We start from the raw sequence: 13,329 nt of genomic DNA, 5'->3' as shown, positions 1-13,329 counted from the left end.
TAATGATGGGCAGCAAAGATGAGCAATGAATGGTGCACAATTGTTATATGCAAGTTTTTAGAAAGCTCGTGGTTAACCCAAGAGTATTTTGTCACAATATCAAGAAGAGTAAAGCTTCAATGTCAGAAGTGGGATTCAAAGCCACACCTCCAGGGGAGACTGCAACCTGAACGCAGCGCCTTAGACCGCTCAGCCATTCTGACATTGCAGTGCCAGTTTGGTGGAGGTTACCACTGTCAGATACTTTGGAAGAAACACACATTATCCTTCTCATAACACATATAGCAGCTGTTCAGCCATGGAAACGTAGTGCGAATAATCTACAATGTCATGCATACTGATCATTTGGCTGAATACTTTTAGGCAGGTTGCCATGACATGACAGTTCACACAGTTTCACATCGGTTCCATGGTGTAATGATTAGCACTCTGGACTTTGAATCCAGCGATCCGCGTTCAAATCTCGGTGGCATCTGCTTTTTGGGAGGTGAAACCATACTGCATGTCACATAGTGGTAACTTGTTTTTGGTCGCCAAGCGGTCGAAGGCACTGCGTTCAGGTCGCAGTCTCTTCTGAAGGCGTTTGTTCGAATATAGCAGCTGTTCAGCCATGTAAACACATACTACGAAGCTCGTGGCGCCCACTTTCTGTGCTGACTTTGAGGTCGGAAGAGGTTTGGAGCTGTACAGTTAGTGAGTCAGCAGAGTGTTTGTGACTTTTGCGCACAAGCGCACCTCAGCACTCGGATACTCCAATCTGTAACTTTGTGTGGGTTGTAACTGAATTTCAGACAGCTCTTTAGTACCACATAGTGACTGACAAGTGTTTTGTAAAGGCAGACGTCATGGTTAGCTGCTTGATTTTATAAAGCTCTCACAGAAAACACAAGTCATACAGAAATTCAATGTGCCAGAGAAGACATGCAGTATGGTTTCACCCCCCAAAAATCAGGTCCCACCGATTTGACCAGATTTCACTCCATAAGAGTTTCCTCTTTTCAAAACTCTCCCAATTCATCCAGTGACCCTGCTTGGCCAGCGCTATGGCTCTGGCATGTCTTACTGTTTCCTCCTTTCGACACACCTCCTCCACCACCATTTTTTGACCTTCAGTTACAGATGCCTGTTGCCACCGAGGTTGCCAAGACCAAATCCTTCTCTGCCCTGTTGGACGCGACCCACCATGTCATTATGGCTCAGAGCCGATTTGGCCTGTAGCACAGACGTGGCTGTGGTCCACTTCCTCCCTGTTGCTAGGGTGGGAGCAGCGCCCCTCACTATGGGGTCCCGGGAGTCCTTGAGTGACATCTCAAGCCTCACTCAAGGAGTGCAGTGTTGTTAATCCGCCTGAGGTCATTAGCCAAGTTTTGCCTTCGTTTGTCAAGTTGCCAGGTATCATTGAGGTCTACATTATACCACCGTCCCAGGCTCTTGATGGACATCTCTTAGACTGTTGGAATTGGTTCTCCACTGATATAGAATTGCCAGTTTCAAGTGTATTTTGTCACAACAGTAAGAAGTCTCCAAAGGTTGATTCTGTTCATCTGAATGTAGCGTTTTCAGTGGGAAAAATGTCTCGTCACTCATCCAAGTGACTTCTTCAGTCTCAGCTGACTGCAGGTTTCCCCAATCTTATAAACAGTATATTTGCATAATGACTGAAAGCAGCCCCCTGAAGGAACAGTGGGCTTGGAGGTCAGTTCCTTCATCACGATTATGCAAATTCTCATGACCATTGATCAACAACCACTGATCAAAGACCCATGAGTAGAAGGAAGAAAGAAGTGCCAAGATACAGTTGTCAGAAGTGGGATTCGAACCCACGCCTCCAGGTGAGACTGCGACCTGAACGCAGCGCCTTAGACCGCTCGGCCATCCTGACACATTGCAACAGCCAACTAGTTGAATAATCCCACGCAGTTGCTGATTTCCATTTGACATACTTGTATGTTAAGTGCATGTAATAAACAAATAAAAATAATTACTAAGAAAATATATTGATTTAAAAGTTTGTGTTAAATGTTGTAAGTCAGATCGAAATAGAAAGATCAGGTGTGGTGGACAGGAATGATTAGATGTCAACAACTTGATTGGATGGCCAAAGTGTGAAATGTGACGTCCTGTGAGGGAAGCGTGAAAAAGCGTGAGCAGGTATAAAAAGACATTCTGGGTTCTTCTATTTTGTCTTTTGCGAGATGAGCAGTTGGGAAGGTTGGATCTAAGAGGTTCACAGTTGAAAGTTCAAGCAGACACGCTAGAGGGGGAACCACAGCCCAACCTGTGAACTGGTTTCAAATGAATGCCCAGCTGCTTTCCTGTTGGGTGATTTTCATCAACACAGAACACGGGGATAAATGCATTTTTGGTTCCATCCTCTCTCCTCACCAAGGAAATGTCCTACTTTGAGTTTGTCTCCACCTGCTGGGCGGTGGCGTGTTTAGAGTGGAGGATGTAGTTGCAGCTGTCCTGCAGGTGGAGGTGGTGCCGGACAAGCAGAGCAGCAGATTTGTGAGTGTTTTGGACTTGAATTAAAAAGACCAAGACATGCTGATGAGGCTGCTGTGTGATCTAGAGACAAGTATAAGGATGTGTATAAAGATTGGGTCTAGCTGTATTGGTCAGGCTGCGCTACAGCATCTATTCACAGGTGCGATCCCACTACTGAGCGACACGGGGGCTTTGACCTGCTCCGTCTCCGACCTGGGCCGGTGCACCCCTCCTTAGGTGACCTGGTGGTCTCAGGATCCCCCAGGATCACCATATCAATGCCGAACGCAATGCGGACACCCGATCGACATAGCCTGCTGCAGCTCAGAGCTCCTGAGCTCAAACGATCCTCAAACCTCAGCCTCCTGGTAGCTTGGATTACAGGAACGCGCCACCGCACCCGGCGAGAAGCACTTACGTTAACAGGGCTTTTAACCATGTCTGAGGTAACATCATGACACTAACCTGCTGCCCATCATTAGCAAAGTTGTAATGATGGGCAGCAAAGATGAGCAATGAATGGTGCACAATTGTTATATGCAAGTTTTTAGAAAGCTCGTGGTTAACCCAAGAGTATTTTGTCACAATATCAAGAAGAGTAAAGCTTCAATGTCAGAAGTGGGATTCAAAGCCACACCTCCAGGGGAGACTGCAACCTGAACGCAGCGCCTTAGACCGCTCAGCCATTCTGACATTGCAGTGCCAGTTTGGTGGAGGTTACCACTGTCAGATACTTTGGAAGAAACACACATTATCCTTCTCATAACACATATAGCAGCTGTTCAGCCATGGAAACGTAGTGCGAATAATCTACAATGTCATGCATACTGATCATTTGGCTGAATACTTTTAGGCAGGTTGCCATGACATGACAGTTCACACAGTTTCACATCGGTTCCATGGTGTAATGATTAGCACTCTGGACTTTGAATCCAGCGATCCGCGTTCAAATCTCGGTGGCATCTGCTTTTTGGGAGGTGAAACCATACTGCATGTCACATAGTGATAACTTGTTTTTGGTCGCCAAGCGGTCGAAGGCACTGCGTTCAGGTCGCAGTCTCTTCTGAAGGCGTTTGTTCGAATATAGCAGCTGTTCAGCCATGTAAACACATACTACGAAGCTCGTGGCGCCCACTTTCTGTGCTGACTTTGAGGTCGGAAGAGGTTTGGAGCTGTACAGTTAGTGAGTCAGCAGAGTGTTTGTGACTTTTGCGCACAAGCGCACCTCAGCACTCGGATACTCCAATCTGTAACTTTGTGTGGGTTGTAACTGAATTTCAGACAGCTCTTTAGTACCACATAGTGACTGACAAGTGTTTTGTAAAGGCAGACGTCATGGTTAGCTGCTTGATTTTATAAAGCTCTCACAGAAAACACAAGTCATACAGAAATTCTATGTGCCAGAGAAGACATGCAGTATGGTTTCACCCCCCAAAAATCAGGTCCCACCGATTTCACCAGATTTCACTCCATAAGAGTTTCCTCTTTTCAAAACTCTCCCAATTCATCCAGTGACCCTGCTTGGCCAGCGCTATGGCTCTGGCGTGTCTTACTGTTTCCTCCTTTCGACACACCTCCTCCACCACCATTTTTTGACCTTCGGTTACAGATGCCTGTTGCCACCGAGGTTGCCAAGACCAAATCCTTCTCTGCCCCGTTGGACGCGACCCACCATGTCATTATGGCTCAGAGCCGATTTGGCCTGTAGCACAGACGTGGCTGTGGTCCACTTCCTCCCTGTTGCTAGGGTGGGAGCAGCGCCCCTCACTATGGGGTCCCGGGAGTCCTTGAGTGACATCTCAAGCCTCACTCAAGGAGTGCAGTGTTGTTAATCCGCCTGAGGTCATTAGCCAAGTTTTGCCTTCGTTTGTCAAGTTGCCAGGTATCATTGAGGTCTACATTATACCACCGTCCCAGGCTCTTGATGGACATCTCTTAGACTGTTGGAATTGGTTCTCCACTGATATAGAATTGCCAGTTTCAAGTGTATTTTGTCACAACAGTAAGAAGTCTCCAAAGGTTGATTCTGTTCATCTGAATGTAGCGTTTTCAGTGGGAAAAATGTCTCGTCACTCATCCAAGTGACTTCTTCAGTGTCAGCTGACTGCAGGTTTCCCCAATCTTATAAACAGTATATTTGCATAATGACTGAAAGTAGCCCCCTGAAGGAACAGTGGGCTTGGAGGTCAGTTCCTTCATCACGATTATGCAAATTCTCATGACCATTGATCAACAACCACTGATCAAAGATACATGAGTAGAAGGAAGAAAGAAGTGCCAAGATACAATTGTCAGAAGTGGGATTCGAACCTACGCCTCCAGGTGAGACTGCGACCTGAACGCAGCGCCTTAGACCGCTCGGCCATCCTGACACATTGCAACAGCCAACTAGTTGAATAATCCCACGCAGTTGCTGATTTCCATTTGACATACTTGTATGTTAAGTGCATGTAATAAACAAATAAAAATAATTACTAAGAAAATATATTGATTTAAAAGTTTGTGTTAAATGTTGTAAGTCAGATCGAAATAGAAAGATCAGGTGTGGTGGACAGGAATGATTAGATGTCAACAACTTGATTGGATGGCCAAAGTGTGAAATGTGACGTCCTGTGAGGGAAGCGTGAAAAAGCGTGAGCAGGTATAAAAAGACATTCTGGGTTCTTCTATTTTGTCTTTTGCGAGATGAGCAGTTGGGAAGGTTGGATCTAAGAGGTTCACAGTTGAAAGTTCAAGCAAACACGCTAGAGGGGGAACCACAGCCCAACCTGTGAACTGGTTTCAAATGAATGCCCAGCTGCTTTCCTGTTGGGTGATTTTCATCAACACAGAACACGGGGATAAATGCATTTTTGGTTCCATCCTCTCTCCTCACCAAGGAAATGTCCTACTTTGAGTTTGTCTCCACCTGCTGGGCGGTGGCGTGTTTAGAGTGGAGGATGTAGTTGCAGCTGTCCTGCAGGTGGAGGTGGTGCCGGACAAGCAGAGCAGCAGATTTGTGAGTGTTTTGGACTTGAATTAAAAAGACCAAGACATGCTGATGAGGCTGCTGTGTGATCTAGAGACAAGTATAAGGATGTGTATAAAGATTGGGTCTAGCTGTATTGCTCAGGCTGCGCTACAGCATCTATTCACAGGTGCGATCCCACTACTGAGCGACACGGGGGCTTTGACCTGCTCCGTCTCCAACCTGGGCCGGTGCACCCCTCCTTAGGTGACCTGGTGGTCTCAGGCTCCCCCAGGATCACCATATCAATGCCGAACGCAATGCGGACACCCGATCGACATAGCCTGCTGCAGCTCAGAGCTCCTGAGCTCAAACAATCCTCAAACCTCAGCCTCGCGGTAGCTTGGATTACAGGCACGCGCCACCGCACCCGGCGTGAAGCACTTACGTTAACAGGGCTTTTAACCATATCTGAGGTAACATCATGACACTAACCTGCTGCCCATCATTAGCAAAGTTGTAATGATGGGCAGCAAAGATGAGGAATGAATGGTGCACAATTGTTATATGCAAGTTTTTAGAAAGCTCGTGGTTAACCCAAGAGTATTTTGTCACAATATCAAGAAGAGTAAAGCTTCAATGTCAGAAGTGGGATTCAAAGCCACACCTCCAGGGGAGACTGCAACCTGAGACCGCCTTAGACCGCTCAGCCATTCTGACATTGCAGTGCCAGTTTGGTGGAGGTTACCACTGTTAGATACTTTGGAAGAAACACACATTATCCTTCTCATAACACATATAGCAGCTGTTCAGCCATGGAAACGTAGTGCGAATAATCTACAATGTCATCCATACTGATCATTTGGCTGAATACTTTTAGGCAGGTTGCCATGACATGACAGTTCACACAGTTTCACATCGGTTCCATGGTGTAATGGTTAGCACTCTGGACTTTGAATCCAGCGATCCGCGTTCAAATCTCGGTGGGACCTGCTTATTGGGAGGTGAAACCATACTGCATGTCACATAGTGATAACTTGTTTTTGGTCGCCAAGCGGGCGAAGGCACTGCGTTCAGGTCGCAGTCTCCTCTGAAGGCGTTTGTTCGAATATAGCAGCTGTTCAGCCATGTAAACACATACTACGAAGCTCGTGGCGCCCACTTTCTGTGCTGACTTTGAGGTCGGAAGAGGTTTGGAGCTGTACAGTTAGTGAGTCAGCAGAGTGTTTGTGACTTTTGCGCACAAGCGCACCTCAGCACTCGGATACTCCAATCTGTAACTTTGTGTGGGTTGTAACTGAATTTCAGACAGCTCTTTAGTACCACATAGTGACTGACAAGTGAAGGAACTCTTTAGTGATTGACAAGTGTTTTGTAAAGGCAGACGTCATGGTTAGCTGCTTGATTTTATAAAGCTCTCACAGAAAACACAAGTCATACAGAAATTCAATGTGCCAGAGAAGACATGCAGTATGGTTTCACCCCCCAAAAATCAGGTCCCACCGATTTCACCAGATTTCACTCCATAAGAGTTTCCTCTTTTCAAAACTCTCCCAATTCATCCAGTGACCCTGCTTGGCCAGCGCTATGGCTCTGGCGTGTCTTACTGTTTCCTCCTTTCGACACACCTCCTCCACCACCATTTTTTGACCTTCGGTTACAGATGCCTGTTGCCACCGAGGTTGCCAAGACCAAATCCTTCTCTGCCCCGTTGGACGCGACCCACCATGTCATTATGGCTCAGAGCCGATTTGGCCTGTAGCACAGACGTGGCTGTGGTCCACTTCCTCCCTGTTGCTAGGGTGGGAGCAGCGCCCCTCACTATGGGGTCCTGGGAGTCCTTGAGTGACATCTCAAGCCTCACTCAAGGAGTGCAGTGTTGTTAATCCGCCTGAGGTCATTAGCCAAGTTTTGCCTTCGTTTGTCAAGTTGCCAGGTATCATTGAGGTCTACATTATACCACCGTCCCAGGCTCTTGATGGACATCTCTTAGACTGTTGGAATTGGTTCTCCACTGATATAGAATTGCCAGTTTCAAGTGTATTTTGTCACAACAGTAAGAAGTCTCCAAAGGTTGATTCTGTTCATCTGAATGTAGCGTTTTCAGTGGGAAAAATGTCTCGTCACTCATCCAAGTGACTTCTTCAGTGTCAGCTGACTGCAGGTTTCCCCAATCTTATAAACAGTATATTTGCATAATGACTGAAAGTAGCCCCCTGAAGGAACAGTGGGCTTGGAGGTCAGTTCCTTCATCACGATTATGCAAATTCTCATGACCATTGATCAACAACCACTGATCAAAGATACATGAGTAGAAGGAAGAAAGAAGTGCCAAGATACAATTGTCAGAAGTGGGATTCGAACCCACGCCTCCAGGTGAGACTGCGACCTGAACGCAGCGCCTTAGACCGCTCGGCCATCCTGACACATTGCCACAGCCAACTAGTTGAATAATCCCACGCAGTTGCTGATTTCCATTTGACATACTTGTATGTTAAGTGCATGTAATAAACAAATAAAAATAATTACTAAGAAAATATATTGATTTAAAAGTTTGTGTTAAATGTTGTAAGTCAGATCGAAATAGAAAGATCAGGTGTGGTGGACAGGAATGATTAGATGTCAACAACTTGATTGGATGGCCAAAGTGTGAAATGTGACGTCCTGTGAGGGAAGCGTGAAAAAGCGTGAGCAGGTATAAAAAGACATTCTGGGTTCTTCTATTTTGTCTTTTGCGAGATGAGCAGTTGGGAAGGTTGGATCTAAGAGGTTCACAGTTGAAAGTTCAAGCAGACACGCTAGAGGGGGAACCACAGCCCAACCTGTGAACTGGTTTCAAATGAATGCCCAGCTGCTTTCCTGTTGGGTGATTTTCATCAACACAGAACACGGGGATAAATGCATTTTTGGTTCCATCCGCTCTCCTCACCAAGGAAATGTCCTACTTTGAGTTTGTCTCCACCTGCTGGGCGGTGGCGTGTTTAGAGTGGAGGATGTAGTTGCAGCTGTCCTGCAGGTGGAGGTGGTGCCGGACAAGCAGAGCAGCAGATTTGTGAGTGTTTTGGACTTGAATTAAAAAGACCAAGACATGTTGATGAGGCTGCTGTGTGATCTAGAGACAAGTATAAGGATGTGTATAAAGATTGGGTCTAGCTGTATTGCTCAGGCTGCGCTACAGCATCTATTCACAGGTGCGATCCCACTACTGAGCGACACGGGGGCTTTGACCTGCTCCGTCTCCAACCTGGGCCGGTGTACCCCTCCTTAGGTGACCTGGTGGTCTCAGGCTCCCCCAGGATCACCATATCAATGCCGAACGCAATGCGGACACCCGATCGACATAGCCTGCTGCAGCTCAGAGCTCCTGAGCTCAAACGATCCTCAAACCTCAGCCTCCTGGTAGCTTGGATTACAGGAACGCGCCACCGCACCCGGCGAGAAGCACTTACGTTAACAGGGCTTTTAACCATGTCTGAGGTAACATCATGACACTAACCTGCTGCCCATCATTAGCAAAGTTGTAATGATGGGCAGCAAAGATGAGCAATGAATGGTGCACAATTGTTATATGCAAGTTTTTAGAAAGCTCGTGGTTAACCCAAGAGTATTTTGTCACAATATCAAGAAGAGTAAAGCTTCAATGTCAGAAGTGGGATTCAAAGCCACACCTCCAGGGGAGACTGCAACCTGAACGCAGCGTCTTAGACCGCTCAGCCATTCTGACATTGCAGTGCCAGTTTGGTGGAGGTTACCACTGTCAGATACTTTGGAAGAAACACACATTATCCTTCTCATAACACATATAGCAGCTGTTCAGCCATGGAAACGTAGTGCGAATAATCTACAATGTCATGCATACTGATCATTTGGCTGAATACTTTTACGCAGGTTGCCATGACATGACAGTTCACACAGTTTCACATCGGTTCCATGGTGTAATGGTTAGCACTCTGGACTTTGAATCCAGCGATCCGCGTTCAAATCTCGGTGGGACCTGCTTATTGGGAGGTGAAACCATACTGCATGTCACATAGTGATAACTTGTTTTTGGTCGCCAAATGGGCGAAGGCACTGCGTTCAGGTCGCAGTCTCCTCTGAAGGCGTTTGTTCGAATATAGCAGCTGTTCAGCCATGTAAACACATACTACGAAGCTCGTGGCGCCCACTTTCTGTGCTGACTTTGAGGTCGGAAGAGGTTTGGAGCTGTACAGTTAGTGAGTCAGCAGAGTGTTTGTGACTTTTGCGCACAAGCGCACCTCAGCACTCGGATACTCCAATCTGTAACTTTGTGTGGGTTGTAACTGAATTTCAGACAGCTCTTTAGTACCACATAGTGACTAACAAGTGAAGGAACTCTTTAGTGATTGACAAGTGTTTTGTAAAGGCAGACGTCATGGTTAGCTGCTTGATTTTATAAAGCTCTCACAGAAAACACAAGTCATACAGAAATTCTATGTGCCAGAGAAGACATGCAGTATGGTTTCACCCCCCAAAAATCAGGTCCCACCGATTTCACCAGATTTCACTCCATAAGAGTTTCCTCTTTTCAAAGCTCTCCCAATTCATCCAGTGACCCTGCTTGGCCAGCGCTATGGCTCTGGCGTGTCTTACTGTTTCCTCCTTTCGACACACCTCCTCCACCACCATTTTTTGACCTTCGGTTACAGATGCCTGTTGCCACCGAGGTTGCCAAGACCAAATCCTTCTCTGCCCTGTTGGACGCGACCCACCATGTCATTATGGCTCAGAGCCGATTTGGCCTGTAGCACAGACGTGGCTGTGGTCCACTTCCTCCCTGTTGCTAGGGTGGGAGCAGCGCCCCTCACTATGGGGTCCCGGGAGTCCTTGAGTGACATCTCAAGCCTCACTCAAGGAGTGCAGTGTTGTTAATCCGCCTGAGGTCATTAGCCAAGTTTTGCCTTCGTTTGTCAAGTTGCCAGGTATCATTGAGGTCTACATTATACCACCGTCCCAGGCTCTTGATGGACATCTCTTAGACTGTTGGAATTGGTTCTCCACTGATATAGAATTGCCAGTTTCAAGTGTATTTTGTCACAACAGTAAGAAGTCTCCAAAGGTTGATTCTGTTCATCTGAATGTAGCGTTTTCAGTGGGAAAAATGTCTCGTCACTCATCCAAGTGACTTCTTCAGTGTCAGCTGACTGCAGGTTTCCCCAATCTTATAAACAGTATATTTGCATAATGACTGAAAGTAGCCCCCTGAAGGAACAGTGGGCTTGGAGGTCAGTTCCTTCATCACGATTATGCAAATTCTCATGACCATTGATCAACAACCACTGATCAAAGATACATGAGTAGAAGGAAGAAAGAAGTGCCAAGATACAATTGTCAGAAGTGGGATTCGAACCCACGCCTCCAGGGGAGACTGCGACCTGAACGCAGCGCCTTAGAGCTCTCGGCCATCCTGACACATTGCAGCAGCCAACTAGTTGAATAATCCCACGCAGTTGCTGATTTCCATTTGACATACTTGTATGTTAAGTGCATGTAATAAACAAATAAAAATAATTACTAAGAAAATATATTGATTTAAAAGTTTGTGTTAAATGTTGTAAGTCAGATCGAAATAGAAAGATCAGGTGTGGTGGACAGGAATGATTAGATGTCAACAACTTGATTGGATGGCCAAAGTGTGAAATGTGACGTCCTGTGAGGGAAGCGTGAAAAAGCGTGAGCAGGTATAAAAAGACATTCTGGGTTCTTCTATTTTGTCTTTTGCGAGATGAGCAGTTGGGAAGGTTGGATCTAAGTGGTTCACAGTTTAAAGTTCAAGCAGACACGCTAGAGGGGGAGCCACAGCCCAACCTGTGAACTGGTTTCAAATGAATGCCCAGCTGCTTTCCTGTTGGGTGATTTTCATCAACACAGAACACGGGGATAAATGCATTTTTGGTTCCATCCTCTCTCCTCACCAAGGAAATGTCCTACTTTGAGTTTGTCTCCACCTGCTGGGCGGTGGCGTGTTTAGAGTGGAGGATGTAGTTGCAGCTGTCCTGCAGGTGGAGGTGGTGCCGGACAAGCAGAGCAGCAGATTTGTGAGTGTTTTGGACTTGAATTAAAAAGACCAAGACATGCTGATCAGGCTGCTGTGTGATCTAGAGACAAGTATAAGGATGTGTATAAAGATTGGGTCTAGCTGTATTGCTCAGGCTGCGCTACAGCATCTATTCACAGGTGCGATCCCACTACTGAGCGACACGGGGGCTTTGACCTGCTCCGTCTCCGACCTGGGCCGGTGCACCCCTCCTTAGGTGACCTGGTGGTCTCAGGCTCCCCCAGGATCACCATATCAATGCCGAACGCAATGCGGACACCCGATCGACATAGCCTGCTGCAGCTCAGAGCTCCTGAGCTCAAACAATCCTCAAACCTCAGCCTCCCGGTAGCTTGGATTACAGGCACGCGGCACCAGACACGGCGAGAAGCACTTACGTTAACAGGGCTTTTAACCATGTCTGAGGTAACATCATGACACTATCCTGCTGCCCATCATTAGCAAAGTTGTAATGATGGGCAGCAAAGATGAGGAATGAATGGTGCACAATTGTTATATGCAAGTTTTTAGAAAGCTCGTGGTTAACCCAAGAGTATTTTGTCACAATATCAAGAAGAGTAAAGCTTCAATGTCAGAAGTGGGATTCAAAGCCACACCTCCAGGGGAGACTGCAACCTGAACGCAGCGTCTTAGACCGCTCAGCCATTCTGACATTGCAGTGCCAGTTTGGTGGAGGTTACCACTGTTAGATACTTTGGAAGAAACACACATTATCCTTCTCATAACACATATAGCAGCTGTTCAGCCATGGAAACGTAGTGCGAATAATCTACAATGTCATCCATACTGATCATTTGGCTGAATACTTTTAGGCAGGTTGCCATGACATGACAGTTCACACAGTTTCACAACGGTTCCATGGTGTAATGGTTAGCACTCTGGACTTTGAATCCAGAGATCCGTGTTCAAATCTCGGTGGGACCTCCTTATTAGGACGTGAAACCATACTGCATGTCACATAGTGATAACTTGTTTTTGGTCGCCAAGCGGTCGAAGGCACTGCGTTCAGGTCGCAGTCTCCTCTGAAGGCGTTTGTTCGAATATAGCAGCTGTTCAGCCATGTAAACACATACTACGAAGCTCGTGGCGCCCACTTTCTGTGCTGACTTTGAGGTCGGAAGAGGTTTGGAGCTGTACAGTTAGTGAGTCAGCAGAGTGTTTGTGACTTTTGCGCACAAGCGCACCTCAGCACTCGGATACTCCAATCTGTAACTTTGTGTGGGTTGTAACTGAATTTCAGACAGCTCTTTAGTACCACATAGTGACTGACAAGTGAAGGAACTCTTTAGTGATTGACAAGTGTTTTGTAAAGGCAGACGTCATGGTTAGCTGCTTGATTTTATAAAGCTCTCACAGAAAACACAAGTCATACAGAAATTCAATGTGCCAGAGAAGACATGCAGTATGGTTTCACCCCCCAAAAATCAGGTCCCACCGATTTCACCAGATTTCACTCCATAAGAGTTTCCTCTTTTCAAAACTCTCCCAATTCATCCAGTGACCCTGCTTGGCCAGCGCTATGGCTCTGGCGTGTCTTACTGTTTCCTCCTTTCGACACACCTCCTCCACCACCATTTTTTGACCTTCGGTTACAGATGCCTGTTGCCACCGAGGTTGCCAAGACCAAATCCTTCTCTGCCCTGTTGGACGCGACCCACCATGTCATTATGGCTCAGAGCCGATTTGGCCTGTAGCACAGACGTGGCTGTGGTCCACTTCCTCCCTGTTGCTAGGGTGGGAGCAGCGCCCCTCACTATGGGGTCCCGGGAGTCCTTGAGTGACATCTCAAGCCTCACTCAAGGAGTGCAGTGTTGTTAAT

At 46.7% G+C, this 13,329-nt stretch overlaps 7 non-coding genes across 7 annotated transcripts; 3 read left to right on the top strand and 4 right to left on the bottom strand.

The window, feature by feature from the left end:
- Positions 1–1,799: 1,799 nt before the first annotated feature.
- Positions 1,800–1,882, bottom strand: trnal-cag (transfer RNA leucine (anticodon CAG)). The gene has a single exon. It is a non-coding gene; the product is annotated as a tRNA-Leu (tRNA).
- A 2,894-nt stretch (positions 1,883–4,776) lies between these two features.
- trnal-cag (transfer RNA leucine (anticodon CAG)) lies at positions 4,777–4,859 on the bottom strand. The gene has a single exon. It is a non-coding gene; the product is annotated as a tRNA-Leu (tRNA).
- A 1,495-nt stretch (positions 4,860–6,354) lies between these two features.
- Positions 6,355–6,426, top strand: trnaq-uug (transfer RNA glutamine (anticodon UUG)). The gene has a single exon. It is a non-coding gene; the product is annotated as a tRNA-Gln (tRNA).
- A 1,351-nt stretch (positions 6,427–7,777) lies between these two features.
- On the bottom strand, positions 7,778–7,860 carry trnal-cag (transfer RNA leucine (anticodon CAG)). The gene has a single exon. It is a non-coding gene; the product is annotated as a tRNA-Leu (tRNA).
- A 1,498-nt stretch (positions 7,861–9,358) lies between these two features.
- trnaq-uug (transfer RNA glutamine (anticodon UUG)) lies at positions 9,359–9,430 on the top strand. The gene has a single exon. It is a non-coding gene; the product is annotated as a tRNA-Gln (tRNA).
- Positions 9,431–10,781: 1,351 nt separating this feature from the next.
- Positions 10,782–10,864, bottom strand: trnal-cag (transfer RNA leucine (anticodon CAG)). The gene has a single exon. It is a non-coding gene; the product is annotated as a tRNA-Leu (tRNA).
- A 1,498-nt stretch (positions 10,865–12,362) lies between these two features.
- Positions 12,363–12,434, top strand: trnaq-uug (transfer RNA glutamine (anticodon UUG)). Its single transcript has one exon. It is a non-coding gene; the product is annotated as a tRNA-Gln (tRNA).
- The last annotated feature ends 895 nt before the right edge of the window (positions 12,435–13,329 follow it).

Source organism: Astatotilapia calliptera, chromosome 14 (genome assembly GCF_964374335.1).
Source record: "Astatotilapia calliptera chromosome 14, fAstCal68.1, whole genome shotgun sequence".
Taxonomy (NCBI): Eukaryota; Metazoa; Chordata; class Actinopteri; order Cichliformes; family Cichlidae; genus Astatotilapia; species Astatotilapia calliptera.
This window is presented reverse-complemented; position numbering and strand designations above follow the sequence as displayed.